General features: G+C 39.8%; 1 long non-coding RNA gene across 5 annotated transcripts in view; it reads right to left on the reverse strand.

Moving 5' to 3' along the window:
* The window catches only part of LOC125688022 (uncharacterized), a 110,144-nt gene that overhangs the window by 53,631 nt on the left and 36,221 nt on the right, over positions 1-20,292 (reverse strand). For all 5 annotated transcript variants that reach the window (XR_007374573.1, XR_007374572.1, XR_007374571.1 and 2 more), the window contains 2 exons: positions 15,424-15,620; positions 1,479-1,750 (listed from right to left, as the gene is read on the reverse strand). This is a non-coding gene — a long non-coding RNA (uncharacterized LOC125688022). The remainder of the gene's footprint in view (positions 1-1,478; positions 1,751-15,423; positions 15,621-20,292) is intronic.

Raw genomic sequence — 20,292 nt, forward strand, 5'->3', positions numbered from 1 at the left:
CTCCTTCAGTCTTCTGTTTTGTTCTTTTTCTTAAAACTTGATAGACAAAGATCCTTGAAAATGATGGAGAAGGAAACAGAAGAGGTAAGAACAAGGCCGTAACTCAGCTAGGTCTCAAGACCTAGATGCTACACCTTGGGACAGACATTCCAGCAAACTATTCTTACAGTCACCGCATGCCAACCTACACTCATTTTATGTCTCATGTTGTTTTACTGTGGGCTGGACTATTTGTGTTAGTCACAACTACACTCCCACCTAATCTGTAGCACAACCCCATTGGAATCCCGTCCGACAGTCCTGCCAGGGCATGGCTTTTTCTTTTCATCCAACTGCTGCTTCACCTGCCCAGCCACACTGCTCCCAGAGATGTCCCATTCCCATGTGAGAGCCCCCTCCATGCACCCACTGGGCTGAACAACTGTTGTGCTACACCCACCTCATGTTTCTTATTAGTACAAATGCACTGCAGTATATACAAATGTATGCAGACTTATTTGTTCAGACTTCAGGATGCTCGAGTCTCACTACTCTCCACGTGCTTTTTATCTGGTTTATGGTATGTCTGCTTTTCATTTTCTTACCAACAGTCACAGCTGAAAGGTCTTACTTCTGTTAATTTTTAAACTTCCTTTTACTCCACCTTGCACTCCCCTTATATCAATAAATATCTGCCTTCCCTCCTGAAGGCCACCACTGCTAGCATATTCCAGTGAGATCCTGTTACAGGTCACAGCACGCAGCCCAAGCTGTGCACTTGCACCTCCACCAAAGAGATTTAAAGAAATTTAACCTCCAGACAAGCTGGAAAATCTAAGTTGATCATTTACTGCTATTAACTCCACAAAAGATTACACTGAGTTGATATGCACAGGTAGTCACTGCATTTGCAAACACAGACCATATCATATGCATGTGCCACATGAACAAGATGTTTCCAATAATTCAAAGTCAGCAGACACTGCTTAAACTGTTGTCTTGTCCCCTTCCCCCCCACAACCTCCTCCCCTCACACACACATTATGGTCTTTGTCTTCCCCCCATGACAGGAAAACAAGCTTGATTTCTTCCCCGCAGTCCAACATCACTGGGACTCAGGAGCTGCCCACTGTACTCTGAACACCCAGGCTCTGTAAGGACTGATCTGCAGGCACTTTCTGCAGTTCTTTAACTAGACTGATTTCAAAATCAATTAAACAAGCAAACAAAACAAAACAAAAACAGCCACCAAAAAACTTAGAGACAGGAATCCAGCCCAATCAAGTCCAGAAGGCCCAGTTCAGTGGCACTGATCATCAATGTGCCAGGGATGGCTGACACACCATCAAAGGATCATCACCTTCATTAGTAAGAATCTAGAGCAGATGAAGGACAATACTGGCTATCAAGCACACTGCTAGACATGGTACACAAATCCTTCTGATACAGAGAAAATACTGAGATTACCAGAAGTCAAAAAGAAGTTGTAATATCAATACCTTATTGTCCACTGCACTCAGGCACCGCAGTGTAGAAGATACAGTTCAGAGAAACCTGACCTATTTGGCAGCCACTTGGACTCATTTTTTTTCTGCTGTTCATCTCTGTCTTCTCCAGTTCATTTGTGGTGGGTGAATACTTCTACCTTCAGCTTCCACTGGTAGTTTGCTCCACATTTTGGCAGTGGCCATCATTGCTCCAGCTCATCTCCCCGCGCCATCTCTCTCTGTCAGTCCAGAAGCTCAGCAGCAGTACCCTTCATGCTTTGTCTCTTACATGCAGACAGAGGATGAATGAGAAACAGGTTAGCAGGCCTGAAGGTAAGAAAGGTTTTGCCCTCCAAAAGCAATTAAAGTGCATAATGTCATCATATAAGAGAGCATTTCAGATAGTGGCACAGCACCTCTACTCCGTTCCTAGATACCTTCAATAAGGGAACAAACTTTGCAGACTTCTGCGTGCACAATAGCTGGGCTGTAAGTGAGTGCAGACAAGAAAGTGACCACACCTTCCTTGCCTACTTTCCTGTGCCCTGAGATCTTTTTCTCCCTGATTCTTCCAAAGTGCAGAAGCTCTGTTTCTATTGTAAGCAACTTCACTGAAATGGTTCGTGTGACAAACACCCCCACTTTGAGCTCCCTTGAGCATTCGTGTCCTGCCTGACAGTTCTTCTATGTCTCACTAACATGTCCTGTTCCTGCTGCTAGGTTCTTGCTGCTCCTCTGTTACAATTTTAGTGACAGATGCTAGAGCTTGCACCATAATGCAGTAGATCCTTAGTTGTTGTAAGATCACAGTATTTCAGAGCACAGCAAGAGGTAGGAAGGTGCTCTTTAACAGAGCCATTCCTGGAAATTTGTAATGAAAGGAAAAATGGAATGCATTAAGATAAAAGGTGGCAAGAGGAAAGCTGCAATAGCAGCCTAGTCTGTTCAGCCAGCACCAACCAGTCTCATCCGGTAACTGGAAGAAACTATGCAATGCATTGTATGAACTGCTTTGTCCTCCTGTCAACACAATCAAGCAAACTTAGCCACCTGGCCAGGCAAAGCTGTTATGTTTTCAAACTATCTGCTCCCACAAATGCTTGAAATTCTTGCTAAACTTGTATCATCTTACAGTTATTGGAGAGCTGTTGTTAATGTCTATAGTATCTGGGAAAGGCTTATGTGCATCAGCTGTACATAACACTGCAACCTTGCATGTGCAATGAACTTGAAAAAAGTTTGATTCCACTTTCTAAATCCCTTTAAAAACTGGGTGTCCAATTCCTAACATAACAGTGGCTCCACCTGTTTCTAATCCCTTTGTTCTGGGTACTTCTTCCCATCCCAAAGACACAGAGGGGATTTTAGTGATTCTTTCCAGAGGGTGGAAGCGAATTTGTCAGAGCTGCAGCCAGCTCCATTGCCTTCCTCTAAGATGTTCCATAGTAGAGGTTATAGCCTTAGCACTGACTGCATTTACCAGCCTTGCTTTCCACTCTGGCAGAAAAGGATGAAGAAATACACCAGTGGAGAAGATTATTGATAACGTTCAGCTACTTCACTGTTTACTATACTTACTTGCTACTTTAAATGGGGAGAAATCACTTCTCACCCCCCCATCTGGACTGAAAACTTCAGATGAATGGAAGACTTATTTGCCACTTCACGGCGAGTATTAGTCACTGACTGCTGTCATCCTGTAGACTAAGGGAACAGCACCCTCACAGGACACGACCTGCCTGCCAGGGCAAGCTGCCATCATGCACTGTGCAAAGAGCAAGCTCTGAGAAGTCAGCCTGCTGGGCAGCCCTCCGTCCCCAGGCTCAGCTGACACAAGGATCCCTCACCTTTTACAATAGCAGAACCTCAAAACTATCACAAAGCAATGCCTATCAAGCTCTTACTAAAAGGGTCTTTTAGGAAAGGAGTCTGTGATCTTTAGTCTCTATTGCTTGTGCTTATTTCTACTGAACAATTATCCAGAGGCAATCTTCTCCGTCACTAATATGACATTATGGAAGTCAACTGATTTTGTGAAGTGCCAGAAGTAAGTTTTACATTTATGGCTCTTGAATAAAAAATATAAACCCTCCTCCTGAAGTTTTCAAAATATATTTCACCTACAGTCACTTTCTCTGTGAAAACTCAGAGGAGTATTTAAGGTGAGGTAATTTCCAGCTCCTGGGAATATTACATCACCTCTGTCTACAAAAATCTGGGCTCTGATCAAAACCCATGCGGTTGTTAAAAGGTTCCTGCCCTCACTTCTCCAAACCCTGGCAGAGGTTCCCATTCCCACCTGCCTTCTCAGCTGTACGTGCTTTGCAAAAACAGTTCAGGCAAAATAACCCTGTTCAACTCACATCCCATTCTTAACCCTTATTAATGGAATTAAAATGTTTTGCACTAACTTGGGTAGTTGTCACAGAACCATACTTCTAAGGCAATTCCCAAAGCAAGGCAGTCTGAGGGTATTTAACATCTTATGGCAACCAAAATGGAGTCCCAGCTCTTTTTCACACCACCCTCAGGCACGTGCTCTGCTTTCCACTTTGTTCTGCTCCTCAGTGACCCAATTCAATCATACAACAACGGCAAAAAAACTACTTTCAAGTGAGTTGAATCAGTATAGAGCCAGCTAGGACCAGAGCCTGCATGAGGGAAGAAGTGGCACGGTACAGCTGGAAAAAAAGGAAAAAAAAAAAGAGCAGCTGCATGTCACTGATCCCCACTCTCAGAAATCCCACTCCAGGGACACTGGGCAGGCACTTTTTCCTAGCTAATGCCTGACTCTGGGTGATACTCGGTTTCTAGGCTGAACCTGCCTTCTGGTGAGGCTTCATACTAAGCCATGCTAAACGTGCCTTTCCTAGCACTCTATATATTATTATTTCCCAACATAATAAAATTGGGAGAGTCCAGCATCTACACACCAGCACAAATCCCAAATGCCTTATGGGTTTTGATACGTTTGTAACTCTGTTGCATTACAACAAAGGCAGATTTGACGGTTAGGTTAGTGAAAATCAGGCTGCTGACATATCCAAGCACAAGACTGAGAAAAGAATAGTAAGAGAGGAAGAATCAATGGAAGCAACATATATATACTTTGGTTTTCCTGCTCACAGTCCCCATTTCAGGATAACCTGAACTCCTGGCCTGCCCTCCTTCCTCAGAAGGCACAAACACAGGTATTCCCCTTCCAGGCTCCTGCTTACAAAACATCACATACTTGTTACTCCCTCACAACATCTGTTTGCACTCCTAACATGAGTAAAAATGTTGAGACATCGTGTGTTTGATAACAGGCTGTGACCTCTGCCTTGGAATGTGGAATTTGATCAGATCCAACTTCTCATGCTTCCAACACCTAGTTTCTTTTGAAACTTCAATGAATTAAAGTCTAATTATTATAAAATGAAATTATCCCTCTGTTTCTGTTCTAGAGACATGTGCTGAGATTATTAAAGAAGGCTCATTAGCTTTGCTTCATTTCTTTTTACTTTTTAATTACGCTAATGGATGAAATCCTAGCAGTGAGTCAGAGCTTTGCAGCACAGGGGTGAGCTCATGAGCTCAACGTAGCTGGCCCTGCACTCCAGCCAGCCCGCAGCCCCATTGCAGCACCTTCCAGAGGGAGGGCTTCTCTTTGTAGGGCCTCACAGCTCTTTCACTGCCTTGCAGTGTTCATCCCTCCAGCCTGAAGCAGGCCCTCCCAGCATGCATGCACTGGGGCAGAGGACACAGCATGCTGCGATCAAGGGATCAGCAGTGCAACAGGACATGCAGGGAGGTGACTCATTTCACATGTACCTGGAGGTGCGGCAGGTAGGTTTTGAGAACATGACATAGACATGGCCCCTTATCTGGCAGGGGAAGGGCCGCACCTTCCTTTATCATAAAGCTCTCAGTGGCTGCCCTGGCTGGAAGCACGGCACTGCCGCCTCACAGCAACGTGGTTATGGCAGATACACCGCTACTCCCACAGTCATGACATTTTTCTCTTCCCCTTTTCTGCAGCTGTTCTCTGTTACAGAATAGAACGGTCTGTATCTCTGAGATAACAAGCTGGTCCATTTTATTACACATTAATGAAGTTCGGTTCAATGTTTCTTATTATCTTCCACCACTGCAAATAGGTAAAAATATTAGCTAAAGAAAGAAATGTCATTGTCCTCTACTGAATATGGGTTTATTTGTTTCCTTGTTTATCTAAAATGTGGTCTTTATTAATGGTGCTTTTCAGGGGAGATGACTTTCTTAACTCACACAAACCAGCAAGAATCACACATCAGGATGGGAAGGGCTGTGCAGCAGCACCCAGCCCTGCTAAGGATACACGTGTTCATCATTTACAAATGTAATGTGGCATCTGCTATAAAAACACACTGATAGGGTAAATCCACACCCAAAAGTTCAGTGACTGGAAAACATCTGCAGAGGAAGTACCTTCTAGATAAATGATCAAATTCCTTCCAGTGCATGCTGCAGGGTCATCAGTGCATGATAACAGCTAATTCTGTATTTGCTACTGCTTTTTTGAAGCAGCTGTGGTTCTAAGTTTACTTGTTATGATGAAAAGTTGTTCTGATCTATATGTTTCACATATCCCAAAGCTGTGATTGAGGTTGTTGGCTCTAATTTGTATCAGAGCTCAAGTGGCATCTTCCAGTTGATCAATGTGGATGCTTTACTTTGAGTATCTGCAATACTAAACACACAGTGCATTGAAATATCAATTCCAGTCCTAAATTATTACAGAAAATAAAGTACTAAAGTCTCATCATGTTACAGGAATATCAGGGGAACAATACTGTGAAGCCTTAACATACAGCCTTGTCCACCCCCCTTGGAATCTTAATTACATACAGGTATAGTGCTTTCATTTGGAGTACTGGCTTGAGTAAAGATCCATCACCTCCATTAATTTTAACTTTGCTTCAGCAAAAATTATTGGCCTTGGTTAAATAAAGGGGACGATCAGCTTGAAGAACACAGAGTTTGCTAAAAATGTTTGCTAAAATTTCCACTTTTACCTATTCAGTACCTAAGAGCCACCGCCAAACACACAGCAGAGCATGTGTATCAAGTTTTAGACTACTAATATTGCACTGCTTCAAGAAAACTAGATAACAACAGGGTTATTACTTCTTCCAAAGTTGTACTACCACTATGCAATCAAATCCTTGAAAGAAGAAGGGGAAGGGAGGGGAATGGAAGGGAAGGGAGGGGAGGATCTTAAAAGGAGACATTTAAAAACAGGTATTTGAATTTAGTATGCCTAAAAGTCACATGGTCTGACATTTCCAATATGACATCTTTTTGGTTTTCTCTGCATGTAATTTATTCCTATCTTACCAAGAACCATCAGTTAATTGGCCCTAGGAACCCCAGAACATGAGGAAAAACAAGATATGCATACAGACTCAAAGTATTCACAGACTTTCATTAAACAAAGACTATAAATGAAGCGCAAAGATCTTTACAGACTGCACAGCAATAAAGTTTTAAGCATTTCTCTCCACAAACTTTGTAGAAAAGTAAACAAGCACATAAAATCCCACAGTGTCCTTAAAAACACAAAAATTAATTCAGCTTTTGCTCTACTTTCTCTTGAAAAGGTACATTACAGAGAATATAAGAGCTTTCTTTAATCTCTGTGTAGTTTTGGTAGGCAAAAACTACTTTTATTTCAGATTTCAACAGACAAAATAGAAACTGTGGAAGTAAAATGCCAAGGACAGTGGATTCATTTTATAAATAAAAGTGTGAGCATGTATAATATATAAAATATATGAGTTCATATTTGGTGAGCTAATGTTCTTACACCTGTTCATTCAGGCTTTGGACCAAAATGCTAGCAGACCTAGTGAATGATATCTGAACAGAGCTGGGTAAAAATAGATCTGTTCTTGTAACTTTATCAAAAGGATCTGACCTGACAAGTGACGACATCTTAGGGGATAAATTGTCTAAATTGGATGTTTCCTCATGTTTTGGGATTGGTTACTATTACTCAGTACGCATAAAATAGCTGACCTCTATTACAGGACATGTATTCATGGAACTTCACCCATATCTTTAGCTCTACATCAGGTTTATATTATACTCCTGGTTTATAGCACACCAACACTTTCACTGTAGCTTTTTCATTAGGAAATTAATTCAAAAGTAGATTCAATGTAAGTTACACTCATACTGCAGATCTTTGGTAGACAGCAGTCTCTAAGATGTCTCCTACTCCCTGAATATCCTGTATGTCTAATACATATCACTATACAGACATTTAAAGAGAGTACTCTTTCCTATATCGCATTTTTGTCCCTTGATAAAAGGAAGATTTGATTTAAAGAACAAAAGTTTCAATAAAAAATTAAGACAGTATCCACAGCATTTTGGCTCTGCATGTCTGCTCTGTTACTAAAGTTGCCATCTGTCAGCCCGAACGGCTTTACCTTAGACCATGCTCCCTTTCCATAAACATTCACCAACAAGAAGCTCTGACCAGCACACTTGCTGAGCTGGTCTTTCAGTACAACTAGGAAGATTAAACCTGTTATCCACAGTCAGAATCACCAAGGAAGACAGCTTTGGAGATGATCTAAAAACACACCACCAGAGATAAAAGCTATACGTATTTGTGTCAAGGAGGGAGGCAGGTGGGGGCCTGCAAGTGTAGTTCATTGTCAATTAGAAAACAGTGGAAACACCAGCTGCCCTGATGAGCCACTCTCGATTCACATTTGACAGGCTTTCTGTAGGTACTGGTGAACTTTAGAGGGACATGCATTAATAAGGCAAGTGCAGCAACATGCCTCATTTGCTTGAAGCCCATCACATTCCTTGTTGACTCAAGCTTACATTTAGTTTCACTGCATACAAGACTTAGCAACCTTGGGCTGAACCTTGGGCTTTGTCTGTACACAGCAAACAGCATCAGCGTCATTTGAGCAGCTTGTTGAGCCAGAAAAAAAAGTCTGGAGGGGCACAGATGACTCAAGAATGACTTAGTCATATTTAAACAATTCTAGTTGCTAATCACCATAAGCTAAAGCAAAGCCAGGGTTTTGCGTCTGGCCCATTCATTGAGCCATACATACTGCAGAAAGAAGGGTTTGTAATTAAAGATCTGTACCTTATGACACACTTTCTACATCATTTTCATGACAGTATTTCCTATCTGTTTGTTCAGAAAAGTTGGACTTCTGCTATATTTGTAAATTTTGTGTGTCTATAAGTAGGGCACTGAAACAAAGCATTATTATCTCCTGCTGCTCTTCTGGCAGCTGTGACCAAAATATAACTGTAATAATTGTACAAATAGCTGAGAAACTCCTGTAGGGAAATACGCTCTCCTTACTGTGTCCACTACAGCACCCCTAATTAACTGGCTAAGTAGATAACATAGTAGCCAGGCAGCTGATGGAGAGACTGACAGCACAGTATAGACTTTCTAACAGTCAGAAGAAGTAGAAAAATGTGGCAGGATCCACAGAGCAAGTGTTCAGAAGGGACTCCCAGAAAAACCCTAGAAAGAATAAGTTAAGCAAGGAAGAAAAAAACTAAAATTAGGCTTGCCAGAGCTGCGTAATTATAACACAACAAAACTTCTATTACGGAAGTTTCTATCATTCCTGTCAATTTCTTATCCAAAATACAGATATCAAAAGAAACATGACTCCCAAAGGCTTGCTGTATATATTTCAAGTATAAATACAGATAAATAATACATCACTTTAAAAGATTTAGGATAACAAAGACACCTATCCTATAGGAAAAAGGGACAGGAGAGGAAGAAGCTCTTGTACTGCTTTTGTATTTGCCAGAATGATGTCAGTCATGCTTGAGTTGTTCAGCCCACAGTGAGAAAGCACCCTGCAGAAGCATATGCACCTTTCAGACACCCCACAGTAGTTTGTAACAGCAAGTTAACGCTAAATATAGCAGTCAGTTTACAAATATGGCAACAAGAGAATGGAGAAGTTAACGAGCTCAGTTATGTTTATTCCATAAGTCATTGGCAAGAAAGATCAGAGTAAAGCTTTTCCAAATTCCCTTCCAGCCTAAGGTTAAATGAGCAAGCTGGCAGCCCCTCCCATAGTGTGCATGGGTGCCTGCTGGAAGTTAAATGACTTGCAAGTGGCCACTGAGCAACCTAGCAGCATGGCTTAAAACATATATTTTCAGTTCCATACTCTAATGAACTGAGATTGGTCAGCAGATGAGACATCAGCTGGACTGAGACGGTAACCCATTTTTCTTTTCAAAGGAACAATCAAGGAAAGGTTTAGCACAAGCAGATAGCTCTGTTATCACTTGGGAGATAAGAACTAGGGGGAAAAAAACCATCCTTCTTTCCCTTCATATGAAATACAGCTTGAAGATATTTTAATTTATATTTCAGCAATGCTAATTTTCATGCATAAAGCCAAAGGATGAGATTTCTTGGCGTTTTAGATACCAGTTGACATCGACTAATTAAAACAATAATTAGACTGCGTGACCACATCTGGGTGACAATTTAGCAAAACGTGTCTTACGTAATACAGGGTAATTCTACATAACAATGGGACATCTGCTTATCTCAGCTCCGTGCATAGATTCTTTCCACACATTAACAGCTGCAACACTTCACATGAAGAGCTTTTTATAAATTTGATTTGAACTTTCACTATACTCCCTCTCAGTAGAGATTTAGGGGAAGAATGGTGGGCTCTCCCAGATCGCAGGTAGTCTTTTGGTTTTAGTTTATAACCTTAGAAGATGTGCTACTATATGACAGGCAATGTGAACAGGCGCAATATTTACTGTACACATGAAAGTGTTAGCCGTACGACCAGATGGGTGCAATGCCAGCCAAACTCATCTGTCAGGCTGTCAACACCTTACTTTTTTTCCTGTGGTGACCTATGTGGAAAACTTTCCTACAAACAGCTGTTCAAATCATAGGCAGACAACAGGTTGTCTTAAACCCACTTTCAACAGTGTATAAAGGATTGTAAATTTGTGGTTTCATCTGCAAGATAAAGAAGACTGAGATCTTTTTTGATTTACATTTATGATTTGTATTACATTTTCTATTTTCAGAAATTCTTATGGACCTCTTATGTCCATTGGCAAAAAAAAAAAAGAAAAGAAAAGAAAAGAAAAAGTACACTTGTAGTCCTCTAACCTTTTTCATCTGATGGAAAACAAAAAAGGAGATGAGTCCTGAAAGCAGAATTGAATTCTACCCTTCTTGACCTTTTTTTTTTTTTCTTTTGTCCTAAGGGTTCAGCAGCAGATGTGAAAAGATGGCCCAGAAATATGTAACATAAATCTCAGCTGTCAGTGTAATGAAGACTTTTATTTCACAAAGCTGAAGAGCAGTTTTATTATGTGAAGCAGTGTCTTTTCCAATAGCACTGGAAGTAAACATTCTGAAAGTAACTGAGAACCCCAGTCCTTTACACTTCCAGCAAGAATTAGGTCTACAGCTACAGGCTGTAGAATTTACAAATTGTCTGTGTCTTTTGCATAACATTTCCTTCCAGACAAATCTAGGCTCTAAGAGATGCCAAAAGACAGTTTAGGCAAAACTAAACAAAGCCCTGAATGACCATGAGGACAAATCATCATGCTGGATTAGGTTCCTGAAGAAAGCACCTGAGACAGACAGCTAAAATTCCCATTGCACTCCACGGACAGGAAGACAAACCTGATGTATTTTATTTTGCACATCACCTTTAAGATGAAACAAAATATCCTAAAAAGTATTTATTTATCTGCCTTGAATTCAGACATACCTCACTTCTGGATGTCAACAATTCATTGTATAAATCCCTCTTACAACTCAATTTTAGAAGTTGGATTTAAGTGTCTAAATTTTTTAAATGCTTTTGAGAATCCACCCTGTAATTTTTTTGTAGCTCAATATAAAGTCTTGATATCATGCACAGGCAAGCTGAGATATGGGCAATTTTAATAAAAGCACCATCAGGATCTCTTTCAGTAGTGGTCTCAATTGTCTCCAAAAGCTTCAGCAGAATTACCATTCTTTGAAAGCAGAAAAGCAGATGTATTCTTTGAACTATCTGGCAACAATATTATCTGGTTGATGCAAAGAAGAACTCTTCTGGGGGCAGTGCAGAGCAGTGTCTTGGTAATATTTAATCACATTTTGGAAGAATGCATTGATTGTAGAGTTCGCTGTGCGTAGAGAGACCTGGGAGATTGTGTTCAGTTTAACTGAGCACCAACAGCCTTTAGGTTAGATTGCATCACACATAAATGTTTTACTGATTAACTCTCTTAAAACATGACATTTAGTTTTCTTTCAAGATCTACCCTGTCCACTCTTTCATTCATGCACACAGATTATCCAACATTAAAAACAAAAAACCACAGTATTCAGAAATTCATATTGCTTACTCTTTCAGGCCATTTCATGACATTCCCCTTGATAACAATACAGAACGTTCCTTCAAAAACATGGGAACTGGTTTTGTTTGTTTATCCTTTCTTTTACATTGTTCCAGAATGTCAATTCTGACATCCCATATTTTTGCTGAAATTCTTCTTTGTAGCTTCACCAGAGCTATATAATTGAGGGTGAATTAATCAAATACAAGTGTTACAAACCAGAATTTTAAATGCTATGAGCAAAAACATTTTCCACCCTTCTTCAAAGCTCATTCTGCTCTGTATAAACACCACTTTGCTGATTCTTCAGCCATCAAAACCTTTTCTGAGCTTTCTCAATGTAAAGCTGTAGGCAAATAATAGGAGTAAGAAGGTTCAATTCTGACTTTTTATACACATGATGCAAAGGAAGTCACAGTCTGACTCTATTTTCATTCTCTTAAGCACCTGCTGGGAATGAGAATACTCTCCAGATGGTCCTTCCCATTCTTTGCACAGAAGGCCATCATCAAAGGAAAGTCAGACACAATGGCGTGAAATATATTTGAAAAGAATGTATTAGCATGAACTCACGTTCATACTATCAAAAACAAGCAAAACAAGAGCTGCACAAAGGAGATTAGAACATATCAACAGGGAAGACCAAACCATTTGCTCATCTTATGAAACTGTGGAACTGCATTTCTTCAATATTCACATGTTTTTAGCCTTTGTGTTTATAGAATTGGGGAAGTTGCTGATTTTGAGTTACTTAAAAAAAAACAAAACAAAACAAAACCCACTAAATAAACAAAAAATTCCTGTTAGGTTCACCCAGCACATTATACACGGGCAAAAAAAAAAAAAAAAAAAAAAAAAGAATCTTATTTCATCTCTAGATTGGCAGACTTTCTGTTAAAATCATCAAAAATTGTACAATTCCTTCCAAAAAACATAACTTATCATGCTTGACTTATAAAGTAAAAAAAAAAAAAGCCAACTTTCTTGTTTTTTCTTTTTTTTTTCTATTTTGTGGAAATGTTCTTGAATATATGACAATACAAAGCAATCTGAGCACTGACGTCTGCACACGTGCCCTGACAATAAAACTTAAAGCATGTGTATTTGAAGGAGTTAGCTGCCAGTGCACCTGCCCAGGTACTACTGAGAGGTGTAAGTGGATGAAAAGGAGCAGTTGCTGTAAGAAGTCCTCACCCTTTCTCTCAGCTACCAACTGTTATCTTGCACTGCAGTTCCCATACCCCCAGTGGAACCAACATGGCTGTTGTGGGGCTGTCATGAAAAGTGAGTATCTGTAACTACTTTTCTTAGTTTTCTTAATCCAAATCAAGTAGAGTAAGGAAGATGTCATTTTCTGCTGGGAAGGACAAGATGAGATCTTTCATTAGGGTGAGTGCTGCTCTCAAGAAAAGCAGGCAAATCTTTCTACAGATCCAAAACAAGTCACAGACTTAATGCAAGAGCTCTTTGGCAAAAATCTCTGAATTTCTCCCAGTTAAGTCAATCTATTTGGTAGTATCACAGTAAAAAATAATAGGAGCAAGCAGATCAGCTAGGGAATACAGCCAAAGGAATGAGGATAGGACAGTGTAGGGTGTGATGAAAGACGACATATCACTGCTCAAAGAAGGGAGCCTTTACTGTGGTGGCTGCAGAAATGTATGCATGAGTTTTCCTTGTACTGTTCTGACATAATTTGGTACCCCTAGTGACACGTATTTTATGGGATGACTGTTTCTGATGATGAGTTGGTGATGCTGGGGTGAGACAGAAGTTACTTGGTCCCTTGCAGTTCAGAGCTTGGGGAGATTATCTTCCAGAGTAATCTTGTGATGTGCAATCCAGTTTAGCTGGATTAATAAAGGCTCAAACACAACATTCAAGAGTTTATCAGCTAAGCCAACAAAACCAATAAAATCTTAGCCTTTAGTAACATAATGTGATTCACTACCTGCTAAAATCAGTCAATTACCTTGTGCTAGCTGGTACAAATACGAGGTCTGATCACCACACTTCAGTGGACCCACTTGAGCCTAGTATCGTGTTTCCAACTCCTTACAAGCACAGAACTCCTGGGCAGAGACAGTCCTATAGACTGAAAGGGACTGAGTCTAATGCTAAGATCACTGTCAATCTTCCATACACACATGGGCAGTAACTTCAGTGCAGATTGTCAAGAGACAAAGTTCAAGATCTTCAGAGAGGTTCCAGGCTGCTGCTGGCTCACTGGTGTGCCTACATGTGGGTGCCAGCTCAGGTTGCCAAACCCTTATCAACTGATCTTTCAAATACACAGGGAATTTCTTGTAACACAAAAAATACATTGTTTTAGCATGCTGACCTAATTTAGATAAGTTTTCATGGAATGGTGTGGAAATAATTGAGTAGTCCTTGTTGTCTTTGGTTTGTAGTTCTAATTGCAAAAATGTTTATGCACAACAGATAATATGCTCAGTGTTTTCGGTATCTAAGAATCACATTAAGAATAAACACTAATGACACTTTTCAAGATACGTAATCCGCTTGTTTATGAGACTCGTATGTCTAAAGAGGAGATTTTGATTATTTTAATACAGTCCTGTGGTGGCTGCTGTTGACTTTCCAGCAGGCAAATGGACAGCTTGACAGCTAAATACTTGAAGAGGTTTCATACTTAAGTATCTCCAAGATCTTAGTTTTCCAAGTAAATTAGATCTTACATTTGGGTTAAGGCATATAATAATCCACGTGATATGTTGGTAAAAGAAATATCTTTGTTAACATGTAGGAAGCAGCTGGAAAAATAATGTATTATCAACAAGAACTTGTAGTTTGGTCAATGCAAAATAAAGCCCTTGCAAAATGTTAACAAGACGTATATTCCAAGTACTTCTGTAGTTAAACTTCCTTTTTATGAACCTCCAACCCCTTCACCAAAGCAAACAAACAGCAAAAGTAGATGCAATATATTACTATTTAAGAATATAATTTTTTTAAACACCTGTCTTCAGAACATAGATTTCAAATTAGTGATCACTTTTCAAATACTTATAATTCTTACAGCTAGATAAACTTATATTCATGCTGTCTCATCTTTCCAACTCCTTAACATAATGATAGCAGCCTATATGCCAACATCTCATAGACAGTATCATCACAGCCTCCCTTAACCCTCAGAAAAATAAGAATAGCTAACTTTTCACTCAAATGTTTTATAGATGCCAGTCATTTAATCATCAGCCTAAGCATATGCACCTGAAATAAACATCTTCAGTCTGCAGACACATCTCAGGACAACAAGATACCTACCCTCTTCAGAAGTTGTCTTGAAGAAGGAACTCAGAGATACCACTATACTTATGTCATTCCTAAGATACAAAGGTAGCACTGCCATCCAGGCTTGAATTGGGAACCATCTTGATGGGTTCTGTGACAAACTCAGATGGCACCCTCCTCCCATCAAACCAATTCTTGGGAATGCTGCCGAACCAATGACAACTTTCTAGACACCAAGAGGAACATCACATTCACAACTTACAAATACCACATATAGAAAAACTTAGGATAATATACTTACCTCCACAAACTGTCAGTCTTCCCAAATACCACAGTAAATGTGATCTAATTCCAGTGAACTGGTTATATGCCAAGTAAATACAGTGTAATAGCCAAAATGTGCATTGGGAATGGAAGGAGAAGAAGCCTCACAGTGTGGCTGAATGCTTCCCATAATGTGCCTCATATAACAAGTCATCATTTTCTTTTACATAACATCTGAAAGAGAAAGGGAGAAAGTTTCGCTGCTAGTTGTTACAGATTTTTGCAGACAGTAATAACATCTCAGCATAGTAAGGATTAATACATACCATGTATGTATTGTTTGTACCTATTCCAAAATGAATACTTGCAATGAAGTAATGTTCTATTTAGTGAAATTTTAAGCAAAATTTTACTAACCAAGCTTTACATGCTTCCTCAGTTAAAAAGGTAATGAAAACTTTGCAGCCAGCAGAACTGTAGCATGCAGCAGCACAAGAGTATCCATAAATTTAAAGCTGTTTGTCATCTACTTTGGAGAAAAAAAAGAAATTTAAGGTAAAACCTCCCAGCACTGTTGCCAGGGAGTTCGGATTGTTTTGTGGCACATCTGCAGAGTTGAGGGGTTTGGGTATAGTGATGATATTTTCAAAAGGGCAGCTCATGTATTACTTAAGACCTGTTTTTGCCCCTTGGCAGAGCTAATAGAACAGCATTGTTTAGTAGAAAAGTCCCTTTGGTGCCTAATAAACTACAGTGAGTTTAAAAATTATGTAACTTGCAATTTGAGGCTGCATTTTCACTTGCTTTATGAGAAAGACTTAATCTGGGCTACTTCTTCGACTGTGCTACAGAACTGTATTTAAATCATTACAGAAGAGCACAAGATTGGTATACTTGAGGCAGAAAATGGGGAGGCTGCACACATCCATATCAGCTCACTAAAATTTCAAGTCCTCTCAAGAAGTATTGGTTTCTCTCCTCTGACACTACAGGGAGTTCAGTAATTAGCATGCTGCTGGTCCCAGCTGTTGTGTTAACTGGAAGTTTTAAATTAGACTAGATGGAAAATACTGAGGTAAACAAGATACCTTGAAATTACCAGGAGATGTAGGTTCAATGATCTATTAGATGTTAATGATTGAAGGGACCTATAATTAACAACGATAGCACTGCAAAGTATTTGAATGTTCCATTGCTGCGGGACACATCACAGACACCAAGTATTAATTATGACTTTTTAAATTCATCTGTCCTCAGTGACCCACTGTAGCTTCACCGAGGAGCACATCTTTGAGGGTGTCCTCGACTTCATCATGGGCTCAGTCTCTCACGGAATGCACTGGCATCATTTCCTTCCTACAGCAGAGTTCAATTTATGTTTTTCAAGGCCACTTCTTCTCAGTTGGCAGTAACTGACAAGCCTTGCACTGGGTAGTTTTGTTCACTGGATATGCCCTTCCAGGACAGTTTTCATTTGGAATCTTTCCAGAGATGTGCCATCTCAAGTTTGTTTTACTTGGATAACTATTAAAATCTCATCAGCACAGCACTTTTTTGCCCCCCTATATTTAATTAAAGTTGTGCACTATAACAGAATCCTATCAGTTCAAAAGAAAAGAGAACCTGATCAACCACCATGGAGCAACATTATCTGCTGGGCTACAGAAGGTTAATTAGGAGTAAGATGACCAATGCTTTTAACCAAGTAAGTGATAAAGAACTTGAGCAATCAGTATGACCAGAGCACAGTTTCAAGCCCACATAGGCAAACTGGTATAGACCTCTCCATGAATGTCAGTGGCTGACTGGACCTGATGTAAGAAGAAAGACTGAAGTTCCCACAAAACCACACCATTTTAACAAATTGTCTTGGTTTTAAACAGTACCTTGCACACTGATCTCGTTAAGAATAATGCCTTTACTTGATACATAAAGAAAAATGCTTTTCTGTCTCATTGTCACATCTCAGTTTCATGATATTTTGGCAGTGGAATTTTTCTCTACCCATTTTGAGAGTCACTTGTTTTGGTCAGCACTGAAGATCTCTCCCACCCAGTGACACAGCTAATTGCATAGGGTTCCTAGAGCTGCACTGAGCAAAACTAATACGTCCCTGAAGCTACAAGTAGGAGGTCACGCTTCTGCTGTTTATCTCCTACTAGCTCTGCTGCTCACCAAACCCTACCTTGATCTATTTTACTGCATCAAAATGGCAGGGGGGAGAGATAGGGTTAGATAGTTTTCTCCTGTACTGTGTAGGAGGATATATCAGCTCTCAAAAGGGCCTGACAAAACTGAAGCCGCTGTCCAATGAATGAGCAAAGCACAGCTCAGATTAGGTGCAAGACCTCCCCCTTCCCCAAAAGTAAAGTGGTGCCTCCTCCTGCTTGCTTTTCTGTTTGCATTATTTTTAACCTTATCTGGTTCCCTGACTCAGTTCACAATCCCCAAACAGTTGTGTCAACAACTGAGTGAATGACAGCCTGAGTGTAGAATTTCTTCAGCCTGTTTCTCTCTAAAGGCCACATGTAGCCTGAGCAGTATTTTGCTTCAGGCAAGTCTACCATGTTCATTTAAGTGAAGACTAAGTGTGGAGGTGTTACCAGCCTGAGGAAGATAAGAATCTGGTGCATTTATTTTGTAGTTAAGTTTACATTAATCCACTGCACACTCAGCTCTACCAGAACAGAAAAAATAACATTACAATTGATGAGCAGCTAAGCTTGTGATATATTCCAAAATCACAGTTCTCAAGTTTGTCTTTTCACTTTTAAGGTTTAGTTTCTACATAACGTTGAAGTAAGCTTCTGTTCCTTATTATCACTGAAGTTTCACAACTACTCTCTACAGACATAGAGTAAAAGTTTTGCACTAAAGAAGCTATGATAATTCAGACAGTTTCATAAATCATCCCAGAAAAAAGGCAAATCTGAGCGGCAGGAAAGGACTCAGTTTGGCAATGAGCCAGCCCCTTCACTTGCTTGAGAAAAATTTGGCTTCAGGGATACATTTCAGAAAAACACTTTCAACTATCACAGAATTACGGAATTATTAAGTTTGGAAAACACCTTCAGGATCATCAAGTCCAACCATCTCATTGCTAACCCATCTTTCTTAAATACCCCCAGAGATGGAGATTCTACCACATCCCTGAGAAGCTCACTCCATTGCTTGACCACCCTCTCTGTGAAGAAGTTCTTCACAATGTCCAATGTAAACATCCCCTTGCACAGCTTGAGACCACTTCGTCACATTTGATCACTTCTCACCTGAGAAAAGACACTGATAGAACATTATGTTGTGGTATCTTGCTATTATGAAATATGAGCTAAGTTTACTACTGTGATTAGGTTGATCATCAAAACTGCAGAAAAATAATGGGAGCCATTTATCTTGACTAGGATCTTCTGTGACTGCATTAGTTCAGAAAGGGAAGTTTCTGCCAGCTGAATTTGGGTGGCTACTCAGCTGATGTTTAGGAGAATGCCTCAAAGGCCAGCTACCAGGACACCAGCTGTACATTGTGTGAAACCTCTTTCTCCACTGGACTTCAAAACTCTGTGGACCGGCTAGACACAGATCACAACTTGATACTGACATGTAGTTAACTGTTAGTGTTCTGCCTTTGTCATGTATTTGTCTGTTTCCAAATGCAACTAAGAGCTCCTTTGATTCCTTTTATTTCACCATTAAATCTTGCCCAATGTTAAGAAAAACTTTACGTTAGTTTAAGAAATACTGGAAAATTCCATTCCCAGGGTGAAACCAGTCACCCTGTGGATCACGGACACAGCAAGTTCAGCAAAAACAAATGCCTCTACTTAACATTCCAAGCTGTTCATCTTCCACTGAGTTCCGCGGCAGAAAGGATTTTCTTCCTTCATAAGCAGTGGAACAGCAAGGAAGAGACCTAAAGGTGAGATTCCCTTTAGATCTCTTTACAGTGGGTTGTGGCATCTCTAATCCATGGAAATAAAGAAGCTATCTTCTCTATAAAAAAATGTCCAATGCATTTAAAGATCACTATATTCTTTTAATACCAGAACAGTAATTTCATTTATTTGAAGTACTCCCACTTAAATTTTTATTTCCCCAACTCTAAAGACCCATATTTTTTTTTAAAAAAGAACAAAAGTAATGACCTGAGATTGGAAAGCAGCAAGTCAAAGCTTCATCTAAGTTCTATTACTACATTTCTCTCATCACTTATTATTTGAGCTGCAAAATATAAATATGCCCAAATCCACTGCTAAACTAAATCTGCTGATAAGTATGACGCAGCACCCACCTAACAGAGATAGTGCACTTTCAAATGATCCTTTGTAATGCAGGCTGAGCATGCTAAAACTGAGTGGTTTGGCCATACAAAAATTCTCAAGCAAGTCTGACTGCTTGAAAATTTTCACATAAAGGCTAGTACAAACAAACAGTTTGGGAAGTAACACTACACACTAACATCATGCAAGATCTTCAGTCACCTCCATCTGTGCCAGCCAAGCTCAAAAGGAGAAGCAGCAGCTGAGGTAAAGATGTCACTCAACACAGTGACCAAAATGCAGATCAATTATCAGACCTTACATGACACTTATATTTTATCCTTCCAGTGTTTCAGTGATTTTAATGGGTCTTCTCAAAACTTGAGAAAATTTCTGGGCTATCCATAACTATATAGCTCTAGAAGTGCTTACCTTTCAGGGCAGTACTGCTGATTCTATCCATTCCTGTCCTTATCCCATCCCACCTTTGTCTTTGTTAAGCAATAAATTTGTCCAATAAAACTCCTTTCTGCTGGGCAGTTCTGTGGACTTTTTGATCAGATTTGAAAACGTTGTAAGTGCAATCCTCAGCTCTCACAAGACTTTCCCTCACTAAATTACTGCCATACCAGGAACATATTAGATCTGTT

Source organism: Lagopus muta, chromosome 1, assembly GCF_023343835.1.
Source record: "Lagopus muta isolate bLagMut1 chromosome 1, bLagMut1 primary, whole genome shotgun sequence".
NCBI classification, from domain to species: domain Eukaryota; kingdom Metazoa; phylum Chordata; class Aves; order Galliformes; family Phasianidae; genus Lagopus; species Lagopus muta.